Raw genomic sequence first — 18,803 nt, 5'->3', positions numbered from 1 at the left:
TTAAACAGGTTTTGATAAGAAAAAAAAGTAAACATCACACTTTGTTTTTAAAACAAAGATGAAACTACTTTTCATAAACATCACCCACTGGGTCTTTTATTCTGTGTGCGGTTTCTCCGTGTAAATATAAAAAAAAAAGTTGTTAAAAAGGTTCATCTTCCTTCCCAAAATAAAAAGTAAAGCAAGTACCCGCTTCTTAGCCGGGTTCGGGTTTGGCTTAAACGGGTTCGTGTCGTAAATGGGTCGACCTGCCTAACCCGTTTATTAAATGGGTCGGGTTCATGTTAGGGGTATGCCAACCCACCAACCCGGTTGACCCGTTTAATAAACGGGTTAGGCGAGCGGGTCAACCCGTTTACCCGAACCCGACCCGCCAACCCGTTTACCCGAACCCGCCCTGCCAACCCACCCGCTAACCCGCCAACCCGTTTACCCGACCCGACCCGTTTATTAAACAGGTTAACCGTGTCGTGTTGGGTTACCCGTTTAATAAATGGGTCGGGTTCGTGTTTGCCACAGCCGACCCATTTAATAAACGAGTTGGGTTCGTGTTGAGGTATGCTGACCTGCCAACCAGCCGACCCGACACGATTGCCACCCCTACCCCATACCTTTCAACTGAAACCTGGTTCTGGTCAGCTCTCTACATTATATTTTTAGTATAAAGAAGGTGGTTTAAGTCACCGACTTTTAAGTGTGTTTTTATGTATGATTGGTCTCTTTCAATCATGATTTTAATACTTGTTATACCACACAAATCCCATGCATGAAACGTGATCTTTTTTGGTCTATCACCTCGTACCCTTTGCCAAATTGATGGTAACCCCTTTTTTTTTTGCTCCCAACCGTATTCATCTAATCATGCCTCATTACTTTTTATAATTAAAGAGAAAAACCATTGATTTTTTTTATCATCGACAATTATTAAGTTTTTGTTATTTTTTCTAAAATTTCACCTTATTGACGTGATTTAGATGCTTGATTTTATGAAACAGACTCTTGAAACATCCAAGGATCTTTTGAAAATCAACTACTCATAATTTTTGTAAATATTTAAGCATAAAAAATCTTATTTTTTGATCCGATTAAGCTGATCCAAGAAACGATGTTAGATTTGCCAAAAAAACTTATAAAAATTTATATTAGCAAACCAATTTTGCTGGTAAACATATTACAGTCTCTCTCTCTCTCTATATATATATATATACAACAACAACAACTACGCCTTCATCCCAAAACAATTGGGGTCGGCGATATGAACCAACAAAGAAAATTATTATGGGTCTTTCACATGAATCCTTCTCCTCCATTCATATATATATATATATATATATATATATATATATATATATATATATATATATATATATATATATATATATATATAGTCCATGCAATTTGTCAATTGAGGCCTACACCTTTTTTTTTTCTCTCTCAACTCATGTTCATCTCATCATGACTAGGGATGGCATTGGATCCGGGTGGGTGCAGGGGACGTGGGCTCTACTCTTGCCCGTGGCAAAATTTTTCCCTCCACCCCTACTTTCATTTTTGCATGGGTTTTGATTTTAACCTTTATCTTTGGCCCATTCTTCATTTTGTCTTTCATCCTCGATCCAAATAGGACTAGGCGGGGCAGGACCCATTTCTTTGGTCCATTCGTTGCTGTCGCCTTTTGCTGTTAGAAGAAGAAGATGAGAGAAATGAAAGCTTACACGGCTTGTTAGAGGAAGGAGAGAAGAGAGAAAGGATTTTATGTTAGAGTTATAATAATAATAATAATAATAATAATAATAATAATAATAATAATAATAATAATAATAATAATAATAATAATAATAATTTCCTTAATAAACATCGTAGACAAGGCAAGGTAGGGAGGGGGTATTCCCGGTCAATTTTCCGTTTCATGTTCTCGATCCAAACGGGACGAGGCGGGGTGGGGCCCTATTTTCCCTGGGTCCACTTTCATCCCTAATCATGGCTCCATTAACTCTTTATAATAAAAGAGAAAGCCATCAATTTTCTGGTCGTTACAAGTACTGTACCAAAGCATCCTTTGGGTAGACCTCGCATAAAACCAGAGGACATCCTGCCCATTGACTATTAGGTGGAAACAAGGCAATACATGCAAATTTGGGGTTGTCAACGTGTGAGGTTAGGATTGACCTGGACCCGGACCCGGACCCGGACCCGGACCCACCCATATAATATAATTAATGATGAAATTCAGGTTCAGGTTTCTGCCCGGTCACGAAAATGGAATCCCAAACCCAGACCCACATAATTTCAGATTTTTTTTGTTATTAAAAATACATATCAAATACTGGGGTCGGGTCGGGTTGAACACAAGAGCAGCAACCGAGCTGGGTTGTGGGACCCACAGTTACTGTGGTGGGGCTCCAAAGTACTGACTACTGACTACTGACTGTGAAGTAGAAAGTCAAGAGTCACCATTTTACCTTGTATAGACATTTTACACTAAGATGGTAACCCACCATTTTACCTGATCCCCTCTCCAATGAGCTGGCCCAGTCCAAGCAGTAAACTGGTTGAGCAAGCAGGCTGCAGCCCAGTCAAACCCAGATAAGCCTGCCATTGAGCCGGACTGCCAAACCCATTGCATGTAGGGCTGTCAACGGGTCCGGTTTGTATCAGGTACCCGACCCAGCCTGAACCCAAATTTCCGGTTATGGGCATGCAAACTGCTGATACAAATGATATACAGGTCTACCCGAACCTAACCCGAGCAATGCGCAGGCCGGGTTTGAGTCACTATTTGTGCCAATTACCCAACCGGACCCCGCTGAGTAATCAGAGTAATCACCTTTAAGGTGATCATGTCATTTAGAAACAAGTATGTGTTCCTTTCGAAGAGCATTGTTGTTAACAATTTTACCACTGAGGTGGTATCTCATGTGGTAAGCGGGGTCTTGTATCAAGCTGAAGGCCTAGGATTGAATCCCTCTGTCAGGTAGGGCGTCCGCGTAACCCCAGTTTGAATTTAAAAAAAAAAAAAATTTTGTTTTACCAATTTATATAAAAGTTGTTAGTTTACCAGGAGACAAAATGAATACCAGATGGGATGCATGAATGAGAAGTGGGGAAGCAATTAATATTAAAAAGTATTATGAAGCAGGATACTGTTATGAAGCAATTTTGCAAACACATGAAAAATGAAAGGAAACACATAAGGAAGCATAGTGCTAGCCAAAGCAAATGTGAAGTGAAACAAGTACAAAACGATATAATCAATACACAAATTTGTTATAAAAAAAATATTATTTTTAATATGAAAAACTTATGAAGTAAGAGGGGGTAAGTCCACCGGATTTACGCGGTCAGGACAGCAACCATAAGTACAGCAGGCAGAGCCAGTAAGACTAGGTCTTTGATCTTGGGGGCGGTTTCTCAGTATAAATATGAAAGAAGGTAAGTGAAATTTGACAAGAAGCGAAAAAGAAACATTAAGGAAAAAAGAGGGAATCTATTTGGGAAGCTAAGAAAAAAATGCTTATTACTAAAGGATGCATGCTTCTCATATTTTGCAAGCAAGTTTCTCAAAGCTTTCCTAAGCATATTTTTTTAGGAAGCTGGCTTTGCTTCCCTATGTAGCAAGAAGCTTTGGGTGACTATAGTCAGGTGAGCTACACAACAAGGTGATTTTCAATTATAAATCACTGTTGTAAATAGCCAGTATTTTTAAACCCAAGGATCACATCAGAAACTACTATTAAGGAGACAAGTATCTAATTATAGAGGGAGTGATTACCTTGGAAGATGATTACTCTGATGACTAGATCTATTTCCAAGCCAACTTTATTATTATTATTACTATTATTTTGTTAGTTTGCATGTGAAGTTTATTACCTCCTGTTTGAGGGAAAATGAGCTAAATGTGTTGCATATTGCTAATATTTTTTTTGTCTGGCATTTGTTTTTTCTAAATCACTTAACAAGGGAATGATATTGCTTAAACTCGTGGCTTTCAATACCCTCCAATGAAACACACTATCTTTCCATTTTTTTTTTAGTTTTTGAGATATGACTCTTTTCATGTGTTTTACATGCTTTGTTGAGCTTGAATTATGATTTTCTGATGTGCAGGGTTAAAAAAGCAATGGCACACAGTGTACAAAAAAATTACCCTTCAAAAAAGTTGAGATTTGACTCTCTTCATGTGTTCTGCATGCTTGGTTGAGCTTGGATTATGATTTTCTGATGTGTAGGTTTAAAAAACAATGACACTGTAAACAAAATTTACTCTTCAAAAAGTCATGTTTTTATGTGATATCCCTACTAAACTGACCATTTCAAGCACATACATGAGGTCAGATTTGGTGAACATGACCTGCCCCTATAAGTTCAGAACTCATAAGTAGTCAATATTTTTCCCTGAACAAGGCACATTGATATGGCAGTTTTTTGTTAATATGGGTAGAGGGAAAATAACTTTAGTTAATATCAGTAGAGGGAAAATAACTTCAGTTAACATGGGTAAAGGGAAAATGAATGAAAAAAATAAAAAATCTATCTCATTTTTTAATGTATTTAAAAATGGCTCCTGTTATTTATGTTTATTTTAAATAACAACCTTTCCTGTTTGGAAAGTCCTATGATAACTTTTGTTAAACAGGTTTTGATGAGAAAAAAGTAAAATTCAACAGTTTTTTTTTTAAAACAAAGATGAAACTAATTTTTTTTAAACATCACCTACGGAGTTTTACACTGTCAGGACAGTGACTGTAAGTATGGCAGACAAAGCCAGTGCCAAGTTTTTTATTCTGTGGGTCGGTTCTTCCTTATTATATATATAATTTTTTTTTTTTGCTAAAAAGGTCCATATTTCTTCCCAAAATGAAAAGGAAAGCTTGCTAATGAGATAAAAGAGGCCCAATACCTTTCAAATGATGTTCTACCGGTTCCATCAATAGATGCTTTCCAGTTGTATAGAGCACATTTATGGTCAGCGTTCTGCATTGTAACGTTTTTAGTACCAAAAAGGTGGTTTAAGTCACTGACTTTAAGTGTGTGTTTTTATATATGGATGGTCTCTTTTAATCATGATTTTAATATACTTGTTATACCACACAAATCCCATGCATGAAACGTGATTTTTTTTGGTTTGTCACCTGCACTTTGCCCAATTGATGGGGACACCTTTTTGCTCCCAACCCATATTCATCTAATAATGCCTCATTATTATTTTTTTATAATTTCTAATAATCGACAAGTTTTATTTGTTTTTTAATGACGAGGAACCCTTGCCAAGAACCAGGTCACTTAATGGGCCCGCCCGCCTGTCGAACCCTAGGCCGACCTTAGTGAAAAAAACCGCCCCAATTTTGTCTATGGGGCAAGAGACACAATTCACCAACATTGAACTCGTGACCTCTCTCCAACTTGAGACAAAACCAACCCCTTAACAAAGAATCTGGATGCCTAATTGTGGAGCTTCTCCTAACTTTGTTCTTTGTTTTGTTTTGTTTTCTACTTTTTTTTTTTGGTGCCTTTTGGCTTGACCAATTTAGCACTCAGGCTGAGTCAGCTCCTAAGGGGGCAATCAGGTAAAATGGTGGGTTACAAGGTTAATGTAAAATGCCAACACAAGCTGGGGTTTAACAGGAGGGTGGGCCCTACCCTTATTTTGTAACTTTTTTTTTTTGAAAGGCAAGCTGGGGTTAGGCAGACCCCTGCCAGTTATACAACAATACCATTGGGATTTGAACTTGCAACTTCCCAACACAAGGTGACGTTTGTACCTAATACTTAGGCGCGGCCATTGACTTTCTACTTCATAGTCAGCACTTTGGAGTCCCACCAACATAGCTGGGGGTTCCACAACACAGGCTGTGCTGCAGATCTTGTGTTCATCAACTTGATCCAGTTTCAGCTGGTTGCCCACTCCTTAACTACAGTGAAAGGTTACGGGCCCAAGCATTGGTGGCCTGACCTAATTGAGTAGGGGCCTCATGCAGGGCCATGGTCTGGGATTTGGGGCAAGTATCCAGCATACATTGGGCTTAGGTCTGTCTGGATCTTTTGGTAGGTTATGTTTGACTGAACCCTGACCCGTCGAACAGTCCCATGGCTTGCCTGTCCAATTTGTAGGCAGACCATGTTAAGGAAACCGTTTCAGATGACTCTCTTCGAGCTAAGGACGATCCAGCTAATGATCTTATCCAATCTGGAAAATTGGATCATCCAAGCAAGAGATCATGTCACGATGGAAAGATGTGACCTACTCTTCTCATTTTCTTTGTAATTGTTTTTATTTTATTTTATCTTTTTTATCGTAAAATATGCTACCCGTTCATGTGAGCAAATCTGAATATGAATCCGACAACCACAAAAACACCAAACAATATAAAGACAAGAAAATAAAAGCAAATGAGACTAAGATTTATGTGAAAAGCCCTCAAGATGAAAGAAAAACTTTGAAAAAAATCCGATACATTATACAATCAATCGATTACATTGACTTCTTTCTTAGAGAGCAATATGAGAAACATATCTATCTCGATCAAAAATCAAAACTGAGATTAAAAATCACAAAAAAAAAGTATCAAGAGAGCCCAAAGACGCAATCTCCCTTCTTCCTTCTTTTATTTTCTTCTTTTTCTCTTTATTGTTTTACTCTTAATTTTCTTTTGTTAATGCACACCCAACCAATGATAGACTCATGTTTCCTCTATTTCCTTTCCCTTAGTCACTTCACAAAAGGGAAAGTAGAGATGTATTGTGAGAGGGGAGATCCTCCCCACCTCTTTCCTTATTGGGTATGGCCTCTTGTAGGCCAGCCAAACCAACAATCTCCCCCTCTGGCCACACATGCTAGTGGATTATGCTCAACACAAAAACTGTTCAAATAGCAACCATCCCTACCAAGCTCTTGCACCTATCGTGCTTCTCCTTTGATAAGGCCTTAGTCATCATAATTGAAGGATTCTTCTCAATATGAATATTTTCTAACTATAATAACTTTTTTCTTTGTATCCAATGATATCAAACATCAATATGTTTGTTTTAGAATGATAAACTGAATTCATTACCAAATGCATAGCATTATGGCTATTACTGTCATGAGCCTATTTCCTTCAATGGGCCAGCGTTGTGCGATGGTCTTTCCTTACCATCGCAAGTCTACTTGTCAGCTCGCTTGCCAGTCACGAAAGCTTGTAATCAGAGTGCAAGAGAGCAAGAGAGAATAGAGGGAGAAAAATTGCAATCACAAGAAGCAATCACAACGAGGGTGAATAAAAGAAAACTCAACGTATTTAATTCATTCACAATTTTGCCCGAGAGCTATTACAGTTCAAGCATACAGGCTGCCTCTTCGGAGTATTGATTCACCTGAACCGGGCAGCTTACATCAGACTCAACAAAAGCAAAACAGACTCTAAGCACAACTTTACAATGTAAGTTACAAGGGAACATGCTCCCCTCTTTAAATCATGCGCATCCTCGACGCCATCTGTTTCATGGTAAGCCCTGACTTCAGCTAGGTAACGGTTGTTCATTCAGAATATAGGCTCCCACGTTGGTTCTGTTGTTTCCTCCAACTGCACTAGGTATTTTTTCGCTTCACCCAAGTAGTTGACCTTGCGACGAAGAATCTTATTGAGGCGCTTCTTGGCCCATTGTGCTGTCGGGGCTCTCTGCATGATGAAAGCGCGTTGTGGCACACCACGTTTTGGATCTCCATCGTCTGGATGAAACTGCTTGAGGTTGCACACATAGAGCATTGGGTGCACCTTGAAGTCTGGGAACAACTCCAACTTATATGTCAGCTTTCCCACCTTCTTTGTGATGGTGAAGGGTTCTTCATACTTTTTAAGCAGTCTGCCACCCGCGGAAGATGCCTGTGCGCTCAGGATATAACTTCACCAACACTTGGTCCCCAACTTGGAACCCAGCGTGCCGACGATGCTTGTCCACCCATTTTTTTATTCTCTTTGCTGCTTTGTTTAAGAATGCATTTGCCAACTCATTCTGCTCATGCCAGTCAAGAACAAACTGATATGCAAAGGATGACCTTCCATTTTCTTGTGCGGCAAGGGTGTGAGAGGTGAGTGGTTGCTGCCCTGTGGCTATCTCAAACAGGCTGTGGCCTGAGGACTCACTCTTTTGCAGATTGTAACAAAATTGTGCCACATCAAGGAGCTTTACCTAATTTTTTTGATTGGCACTAACAAAGTCCCTAAGGTACTGCTCAAGTATCTCATTGATGCGCTCTGTCTGCGGATAAAAGCTTGTTAAAAATAAAAGATTAGGGCCAAGTAGCCTAAATACTTCACGCCAAAACTTGCCTGTGAAACGAGCATCACGATCACTCACAATGCTCTTTGGTATGCCCCAGTGCTTCACTATATGCTTTACGAACAACTCTGCAGTCTTCTCTGCAAGGCACTCCTTAGAAGCTGGGATGAAGGTAGCATACTTTGAGAAACGATTCACCACAACCAAAATAGAACTGAGACCCTCTACCTTTGACAAACTAATAATGAAGTCCATGGAGAAGTTATCCCAAGAACGTTCTGAAATTGGCAGAGGCTCAAGGAGACCAACAATCTTCTGATTAATTTATCCCCTTATCTTGCTGGCAGATGAGGCATGTCTGCACATACCCCTCAACGTCGTCCTTCATCTGTGGCCAATAGTAGCTGCGCTCAAGAAGTGTTAAGGTCTGCTCTTGACCAAGGTGGCCAGCCCATAGTGTATCATGGCACTCCTTAAGCAGTTCTCGACGAAGGCTTTCCCACTGCGGCACAAGGATGTATCCTCCTTTTGTCATGAGGAGGCCATTCTGTAGCCAAAATCGTCGAGTCTTCCTTGCCTACGTCAGAGAAATTAGCAAGGTGTTATGCTGTCGGATCCTGCTGCATCCCTTCGCGTATGCGGCTCAACAATGTGCCCTCCAAATGCACTTCAGAAGGCTTCATGCACGCAGCTGCCAGTTCAGCCCTACGGCTCAAAGCATCCACAACAACATTGGTCTTTTCAACCTTGTACTCTAAGGCAAAGTCGAACTCAACCAAAAATATCTGCCACTGAGCTTGTTTAGGTGTCAACTTCTTCTATGTCTGAAAGTAGCTCGTGGCCACATTATCCGTCTTGGCGACAAACTCAGCACCTAGAAGGTAGTGCTGACAGGTCCTGAGGTAATACACGATGAAAGTCATCTCACGTTCATGCACCGTGTAACATCTCTTTGTATCCTTCAGCTTCTGACTCTCATATGCAATTGGATGACCCTCCTACATAATAACTTCGCCAACGACAAAGTCTGAGGTATCTGTGTGGACCTCAAAGGGTTTTGAGTGATCAGGCAGTCGTAACACTGACTCCCTCACAAAGGCTTTTTTTAAGCCATTAAAGGCATCTTGATACGCTTCTATCCAGAGCCATGCTCGATTCTTCTTTAACAAATTTGTGAGAGGCGCAACAATGAAGGAATAACCTTCGATAAAACACCGATAATAATTTGTCAAACCAAGGAATGACTGCAATTCTGACACTTTGCTTGACGGAACCCATTCCTAGATGGCCCTTATCTTCTGCTCATCCATACGCAACACATCACGTCCCACAATGTGGCCAAGGAAGCTGATCTCCTTCTGCCCAAAGAACTTACCTTCATTAAGAATGAAAGCTTGTACATGCTCTCTTATCTGAACTAGGTCAAATTTTTATTGAACACTCTCACAGTCATTGATGAGCCTATAGATGATAAGGATCTAGTGGAAATTATTCTTAATAGCTTACCTGTCGAATACAAAAGCTTCATGACGTCCATTGGCAAAAACAAAAAGTTGTCTTCATTCTTTGAAATCTATGATCTTATGATAATTCAAAAAAAAGAAGCTTGCCTTACTGCATCCCAAGCACTCTAAACCCACAAAATCCACTCACATGGCCTTCAACATCTCAAGAGGCCATAGACGTGGTCATGGTTTTCAAGGGGGCGAGGTTGAAGCCAAGGTTGTGGTTTCAGTAAATTTCAGAATCACCAAAATCAGTCAATCAATGGCAATCAAAACCCAAAGAATCATGTCACTTGCTAATATTGTGGGAAGCACAACCACATTACCAGGCAGTGTAATGAAATTCCAAAAGCCTTTGCTGCCCTCTCTTTTCAACTATCTGTAGATAAGAGTGCTATGAATCATGTTTTTATGGATGACCAACAAATTAGAGTATCAAGGACTCAACTTTATTATTAGTGGGAAACAATATGGCCCTGTCTATCTCTCATGTTGGTAATATGGTCATCTCGTCTAATGGTTCCAAGTTTATTTTAAATGATGTCCTACACATGCAAAATATTATAAAAAACCTCATTTACGTTGGTCAATTCACTAAAGAGAATGACTGGGTGTTTGTGTTTACTCCCTTTGAATCTATTATCAAGGATTGACAAACAATGCAAACTCTTCTAAAGGGGCCAAAAACCGTGGATCTCTATCCAATTAAAGTCGATGTTTCTTTCAATCCAGAGGTGTTCATAAGTGAAAAAGCTGCTTTTGATCTCTAGCATTAGTGATTGAAACATGCTAATAAGAAGATTGCTAGTTTTTTGAAATTCAAAAACCATATTATGCTTAGTCAAAACAAAGCCACCAAAACTTGTGAAAGTTTCTTGGTTGGAAAGTCACATAAGCTCCTGTTTGCTCAATCGATCATGCACACCAAGGTTTCTTTTGAGTTGGTGCATGCCAATGTTTTGGGGTCGACACTTGCATTTTCTCAATAGGGTTTCAATTATTATTTGTTGAAGGTGGACGATTATTCAAGATTTGTTTGGTTAAGTCTAAGGTTTATGTTTGTTTTGTGAATTTGAAGATTATAGTAAAAAAACAAACTAAGTTTACTGTTAGAAGTCTCCAATCAAAAAATGGTGGAGAGTTTACGAGCTCTTAATTAGAGAAATTCTTAAAAAATCCATGAAAATTTTCATTAGTTTTCATGCCCTCACACATTCGAGCAAAATGGCATAGTGGAGTGCAAATACAAGCTGCCAACCCTTGTTCTGAAATGTTGATCACCCTTTGAAATCCTTTTTAATTAATCAGCTGCCAGAGTACAACCAAACTGAGGGTCTTTGGGTCCAGCTGTGTTATCCCATATTAACACCTTATATCAATACCAAAAACCATGCATCTTTCTTGGTTATGTGTCCCAATATAAAGGTTACATTTGCTTTGAACCTCAGATGAATATGACCTATATATTCGGCCATGCAGTGTTTGACAAAACTCATTTTGTTGGGGTTCAATATAACCGAACACCTAATGTCCCCACTAACTTTCTGATTTTCAATAATGCTTTCTTAAAACGATATCTCTCATAAGATGTATATATGAGTCAACCTATTGCTTCTAAAGATCAAGTAGTCGATGTTTTCACCAAACCTCTATCAACAAGGGAGATTGTGTTCTCTTTGTACCGAGCTCAATACACTCAACGTGCTTCCCACCATGAAGACCTTGCAGGGGTGTGTAAAGGAAATATTTTTTGTATATTTCCTTCATCGAACTGTACAAGATCAACCACATATCATTTGTTTTTATTTAATAGATTTACTCTCCTTGTGGTGGACAAGTGATTGATAGAGTATTTTCTCTCTTGGTTTTCTTTCATGTTATTAACCAAGCTTAGTGTGGAAGCTTTTGTCAAAAGGTTAGTTATGACTCGCATATATATATATATATATATATATATATATATATATATATATATATATATATATATATATATATATATATATATATATATATATATATATATATATATATATATGATTAATTGGTAATCATGAATATGATTTGGTCATAGGTTGTGTGATCTACTTTTTCATACTAGTGCCCACAAGGGCTCTACTCATTTGGTAGGGCGAGCATGATGTCACAAGTTCGAAACCCATGGGTGTGACATTCCTTGCTGCAAGGTAGAAGCTTGGTGCACTGCCCGGTGGAGAGGGGGGACCTCAAGGGTTTTATCAACTGGAGGCAGACCAATATGCAGTCTGTTAATTGGTGGTGGTGGGGGGGGGGGGGGGGGGTGAAAGAACCATATACTAGCATGCACACGAGCTCGCTTACAGTGATTCCAAATCACATGGTGAAATATGTTATTTGAAATCATGACTTCGGATGATTTGATTTCATCTCACATGATTCCAAATCACATGAGATGCAACCAAACATACCCTAAACATATCTCTTTAATATACTGGAGGATACTTGAACAGCCAAAAAAAAGAACAAAACCTTAATACTAGGTCTGACCCATTTGCATCCCTAAGTAATGGGCATTCCACTGTTGGATTGCACAGATCCGACGGTGGGGCGGCGAAGGCCGTAGAAAGGGCCTTTAGTAGTTTTTTTTTTCTTTTAACGAGCGCTCAACACGTGTCCATTCATGTTCGACCAATTGGATTCGGCAGTTATCTATGCCCAATCCCCACTTAACATACCCAATCCAAGACCCAAAAAAAGGTGGTGGGGGGAGGGGAGGGGGTGGCGTCGAGTCAAGATAAATATTATACAAACAACTTAAACATATCTCAATCCAAGCACACAAGTAGTCTTCCAGGCTGTGTAAGAGAAAATGAAGGTCAGAAGCGGTGCTACCTAACATGGACGGTGCCCACTACCAAATTTTTTATTTAGATTTAATCTTATTATATTATTTTAATCAACTGTATTATCTAACTAAGATACATTATATAAATAGAAGAAGAGATCCTCAACGTGTATGGCCCAACACTAACAATATTTTTGTAAGGTTTTCCCGAGGAGAATAAGATCCATGGCAAGGATTCCCTTGCATTCTTTTATCTCCCTAGTAATTTGAGCATTGAGGGGGTGATTAATAGGAGTGTCAACGGGCCTGGTTTACCCGGACCCAACCCTAACCATACCCTATAGGGTCTGGGTATTGTGATAAATAAGAAGACTCGGGTCTGGACCCGAAAGTCCGATTAATACATGGACCCGGGTATAGTTTGTAAAATTTTATACCAGACCCCGACCCGGCCCGAACCATACCCTATAGGGTCTGGGTATTGTGATAAATAAGAAGACTCAGGTCCGGACCCGAAAGTCCGATTAATACATGGACCTGGGTATAGTTTGTGAAATTTTATACCAGACCTGGACCCAGCCCGAACCATAACCTATGGGGTCTGAGTATTGTGATAAATAAGAAGACCCGGGTCTGGACCTGAAAGTCCAATTAATACATGGACCCAAGTATATTTTGTGAAATTTTATACCAGACTCAAACCCGACCCGAATTCCAATTAAGACCTGCAAATTTTCAATGTAAAAGTGATAAAAAATATGGTTTTACTGGGTATGGTTGGGGTTTGGTTTATGTAGTTCTTATTGGGTCCAGGTATGGTTTTTCTTATAGTGGACCCGATTAGACTCAGGTCCGGACTTGATACCATATCCGAAAATCTAGTCCAAGTCTAGTTCTACCTGAATCCGAACCACACCCGACCCGTTAACGCCCCTAGTGATTAATGAGCCCAAAAAACACCTCTAACGTGGGCCCTGCCAGATTGGTGCTTCGATCAAAGGACAAAATCTGAACTTGATGGACGGTGCACGTCCTTTTAATTTATGGCCGATGTGTTTGTTGTGTGCGGAGCCTCCTCCCACGAAAACAAAGTCGAACCGAACCATCCCTCCCCCAGCAGGCGCAAGAGACCTAGCCACGCTAGGCTCACCCTGCCATACTATGGTACCCTCGACCCCAGGGAATCACCAAGCTTCGTCTTCGTCTTACTCAAGAGGTGACGCCCATAAGATTTGAACCTACACTGCCTGTCAAACCGTCTAGGCCCCATCCAACTACGCCAAAACCCTTGGGTCTCATTTTGGGGTTCTCTTTTTTTGTGAAGAAAGAGAGCCTACTATTTGAGTAGCTATGGTGGGGATTCAATATAACAGGTAATCGGTTATATGCAACATGATCTGACTCGATGTTGTCAGTATCGGTATAGGCCCCGAATCACTGGGCCATCGATTCAGCTGTATCGGGCCGATACCATACTCAGCTGAATTCGTTCTGTATTGGCTCAAAAATAATAAAAAAATATTACGTATTAATCATAACATAATACGTGTTAAAACCATGAAAATAATTTAAAAATAGTATTAAAAAATAATTTTTGATATTTTTTTTTATATTTAAAAAAAAAATAGTTCTGCCGACTGATAACATTGATCTGACCTGCTCTTGCAAAGTATGCTTAGGGTCCGTTTTTACATGCGATTCAAGCAGTTCCCACGGTCATGGGGTTACGGTAAGAAACGGGGAGGGATCCCATCATAAGACATGATGGGACTCATCTTATGTCGATCTATTTTCACCCAAAATGTGGACTAATCTTAGCCATCAAGATGAATATAATGAACGGCTAAGATCAGCATGGGACCCTAGAACATCAAAGACGAAACCTTTGGCTAAGATCAGACATATACATTCTGGAAGGTAAATATTCTTAATATCCAATTTGAGATTTATATTCGGAGTAAAACTTTAATTTGAGATCCATATTCGAGGCAAAAATACATATTGAGGACAAATATCTAATTTGAAATGCATATTTAGAGAAAAAAATCATATTTGGGGGGGGGGGGGGGGCGAAAATCCCATTCGAGATCCATATTCAAGACAAAAATCCATATTTGAGGCAAAAATCCAATTTCAAAGCGGCAAAAATTCATAATTTAGGCGCAAAAGTAGTGATGGACCCATGCATGGGTGTTTTATTCAACCAGAGTGAGAAAGGAACCTAGTTTTTTCTTGGAAGGAAACGACGGTGAAAAAACTATTTTTTTTATGAAAATAAGTCTTATTTTTAATGATGAGCTACCTTTGTTTTATCTACCTTTGTGGAAGACTCAGAATGATTTTCTTTGTTGGTTCATATCGCCGACCCCAATTGTTTTGGGATGAAGGCGTAGTTGTTGTTGTAGTATTTATCAAGGTTGTTAAATGCGATGAGGCGAAGCGAGGCGTTGAGCCTGCGCTTCTCACAACTGGTATGGAAGTGAAGCGGTGGGAGGGGAGGCAGGGAGCGGCGGAGGAGCAGTTGGCCGGCACGTGACGGTGGATCCACCGACACTTGGGGTTAGCACAACCGACAAATCGGGCGGAGGAGGAAGACTTGGGGATGAAAGAGGGGGTTCTGGAGGTTGATGAGGGGCAATTTGCGCATCCCAGCACGCCTCAGTACCTTGAGCATGCGCCTCGCCTCTGAGGCGTACGCTTCAGGTACTGAGGCGCCTCTCACAACACTGGTATTTATAACTCAAAAAAACAGCACCCACTTTTTTTTTTTTTTGGATTTATAACTAAAAAAACCCGCACCCACCACAAAGACCTGGTTGCGCTGACTCATTTTTGCCGTACCTATAGTCGTGGTGTTGGCTACACATTAACTTGCACAAAAGGACGATGCTCACGAGAATCAAACCTTGACTGCCAAGGCCCCCACCCCACTTCTCCAACCCTTCTTGGGGACAACCACCTGCCGTCTTAAGGATGCGGATCTCACTAAACGCGTGTTTGAATTTGGACAAATGTCGTCAGGACGTGCAACGTTTGTCCTAGACTCACCAGCGGACTGGCACACGCCCCCATGCAGCAGTGTCGAAAACACACCACGCAGGACGCACCGCGTCCTGTCTCATGTATGTTGACTGTGCGTATGAAACGGAGGATAACACCGCGCAAGTAACGCATTGTCCTTATGCGATACTTGTCCTGCAATGTAAACAAGGGTAGTCCAGTCCACCAACACCCATGGCTTACAAGACTGACCAGTGAAATCAACCATATGTACATCCTTACTGCAGTGGGTTTCGATCCAACGTCCCTCCATTTCGAGCATCTTCACTCACCTGTTGCTGGTCAGCTGCAGTCGAGAAATCCTTTTTTTTTTACTAAAACAATTGAGCCATTTAAGTAATTAATTCCTTTTACCGAGCTATCTTTTACTACGTTTTATTCAATTGCACACGTTTTTGTAGCCCCACTTTGAAACCAAGGATAAGCAATGCTTTTTCAAATTAAGCAGAAAGCCCATGCCTTGGCTATTGCATGCGGCGCCGGCTGTGATGTCACACACAAGACACCATATCAAACCCCCACTGGTGCACGAGCGTGTTTCAAAAGTGGGACACCTAAAATAGAGTGTGTCCCTAGCTTTCAAAAGTAGGCCACCTAAGGCATAGTGATCGTGGGCCCCGCCCAAAGTTTTTCTGGTTTTAGCAAGGGTTTCTCATAAAAAAAATGAAGTCATGTGCCACTCTCTCCCTCTTTGTCCTTCCCTGACTTAGCTTAAAAACAGTAACAGTAGCACTAGCACCCCTTGAATACTCTTACTTTTTGCTTCTAATTATGCAACTACCTACAGCATATAAAAATTTTCAAAAGAACAAAGAAACAAAAGATAGACTAAGAACTAAACTGCCTTTCCTCAACCAACATTGGGAGCCCACCAGCCATTCGAGCGGTCATGAGTGGTACGAACCGGGTTTCAGGAGCATCGACCGGTTTGAGCTTGAACCGGCGAAGAACGAAGGCTGCAACGTAAGTCATCTCCATGTAGGCGAGGTCCTTTCCGAGACAGAGTCTGGGTCCGCCTTGAAATACCGGAAACTTGTAAACCGAAACGGTTCCTCCTTCACTTCCATTTGATAGCCATCTTTGTGGCCTGAATTCCAGGCAATCACCTCCCCACAAGCTTTCCATTCTTCCCATCCCGTAGGGAAAGTAGGTTACCCTACTTCCCTTGGGGACGAACGTCCCATCAGGAAGGATATCATCATCTTCTGCGTGTTTCGAATCCCAAGGGACAGGTGGGTACAATCTCATGGTTTCACTAAGACAAGCTCTGAGGAATTTCATTTCTTTCAAAACATTGAAATCTAATAACTCGTCACCTTTACCATCAACTTCTTTCACTAATTGTTGTTGCACCTCAGGGTGGCGTGATAGAAGCCAAAAGAACCATGTTAGTGCTGCTGAAGTTGTGTCCCTCCCAGCCATTAAGAAGCTTATAACCATATCTCTCACTAGTTTTTCATCTCCATCGTTGCCGCCGGTCATTGATGTGAACCTCGATAAGAGATCGTTGCCGCCGGCCATCATCTTCTTCTTGTGAATCATCTCCGAGACGAGGTGATGAACCGTCTCGATCGATTCCTTGAGCCGCTTCTCCGATCCGATACGCAACATGCGCTTCACCTTCCACACCAATGGCAGCGGAGCGGAAGCCCTCCTGGCACTGATTTCTGCTGCCACGTCAAACGCACGCGCCAGGTGGCACGTTGGCATGGAAGGAAGTAGGGATTGTGGGTCCGTGCCGAACGAGAGCTTGCAAACCGTGTCGAAATTAAACCGGTTCAGTACATCTTGTAGGTCGATGCACGTCTCGGTAGCGCACGCTGATCGCAGGAGGGGTAACAAACGTTGGTTGGCTTCGTCCTCCACGGCTTTGAGTGCGAAGTCTCGGAGGGACCGAGTCGTGAACTCGTGACTCGCCACCTTCCGTTGCTGGTGCCAGAGCTCCCCGTCGACGTTGAATATCCCCCGGCCGAGTAGATCGCCGAGGATAGCGGTGAAGGGCCTCCCCTTGGGGTAGTTGTGGAACCGGGTCTTGAGAATGTGTTCGATGTTGGCCGGGTTCGCCGTGACTATGATAGGGATGGAACCGAGTCGGTCTATTAGAACCGTCCGAGTTGGAGACCGAGACAATAGGTCAGTGTACCAATCAAGGAGACGGTGGCGATTGGCATAGAATGAGATCAAGCAGCCCAAAAGTGGGTAAGAGGGAGGTCGGTATACATTCTTCTTAGCACCAAATTGACAAGATGAATAGAAGAAAAGCGATGCAAGGAACATGAAAATCGTAACCAGTACAATAGCAGTGACCATCTTTACAAATTGTATGATGGCAAGAGGTGAGCCTAGATCTGCGTGTGCCTGTGTATGTGTGTGTGTGGTCTAGGGAATGAAGGTGGTGAATGAGAATTGCTTCACTCTAACTATTTCTATGAGACGAAGGGGGCGAAAGAGATACACCTCTCTCTCTCTATATATATATAGGGGATGAAGATGGTGGAAGAGAGAGTGAATCTCTCTCTCACTCTCTCTCTAGGATGAAGGTGATGGAGGGAGGAGAATTGCTTCACTCTATCTCCCTCTCTCTATGAGATGAAGGTGAACAAGCAGAATTGCCTCTCTCTTTCGAATAACTACTGGAAATATGCTAACTTAAAGCAGAAGAGATAGGACATGAAGGTGGTTAGCAGAAATATTTATTTATACAGAGAGAGAGAGAGAGAGAGAGAGAGAGAGAGAGAGAGGGGCCGACATGAGCAATATAGGGTAACAAAATCACGTGGGGAATCAGACGTGAAGGTGGAGTGTAGTATTTCCCACACGTATCCAAAACGCCGTAGAAGAGAACCCCATCGCATCGCATCCATCGACTGCACATTCTTATGCACGACTAAAGGACAGGATGGGGTTCAATTAACTAGCCTTTCTTTTTTTAAAGGTGGTGGTCCACGGCCTAACTAATCATAGAAGAGTGCTCGGCCGGCCAAGAAATAGCCCTTCATCGTCGACGGCACTGATAGCAAACAGATCCAGCAGGCCGGTCTACATCCAAACTGATTCAGATCACGATGGTGACCAAGATGGCGTCAATTTAGGAGTCCTCCCTCATTAAAGAAGTGTCCAACACGATTGGTGTTACCAAACGGAGCTAAGAGTCCAAG

At 41.3% G+C, this 18,803-nt stretch overlaps 1 pseudogene; it reads right to left on the bottom strand.

Moving 5' to 3' along the window:
* Positions 1-16,401: 16,401 nt before the first annotated feature.
* On the bottom strand, positions 16,402-18,088 carry LOC149851380 (cytochrome P450 94B1 pseudogene; annotated as a pseudogene).
* Between the last annotated feature and the right edge of the window lie 715 nt (positions 18,089-18,803).

The sequence above is a fragment of the Nuphar pumila genome, chromosome 1 (assembly GCF_984573655.1).
Source record: "Nuphar pumila chromosome 1, dmNupPumi1.hap1.1, whole genome shotgun sequence".
Lineage (NCBI taxonomy): Eukaryota > Viridiplantae > Streptophyta > Magnoliopsida > Nymphaeales > Nymphaeaceae > Nuphar > Nuphar pumila.
This window is presented reverse-complemented; position numbering and strand designations above follow the sequence as displayed.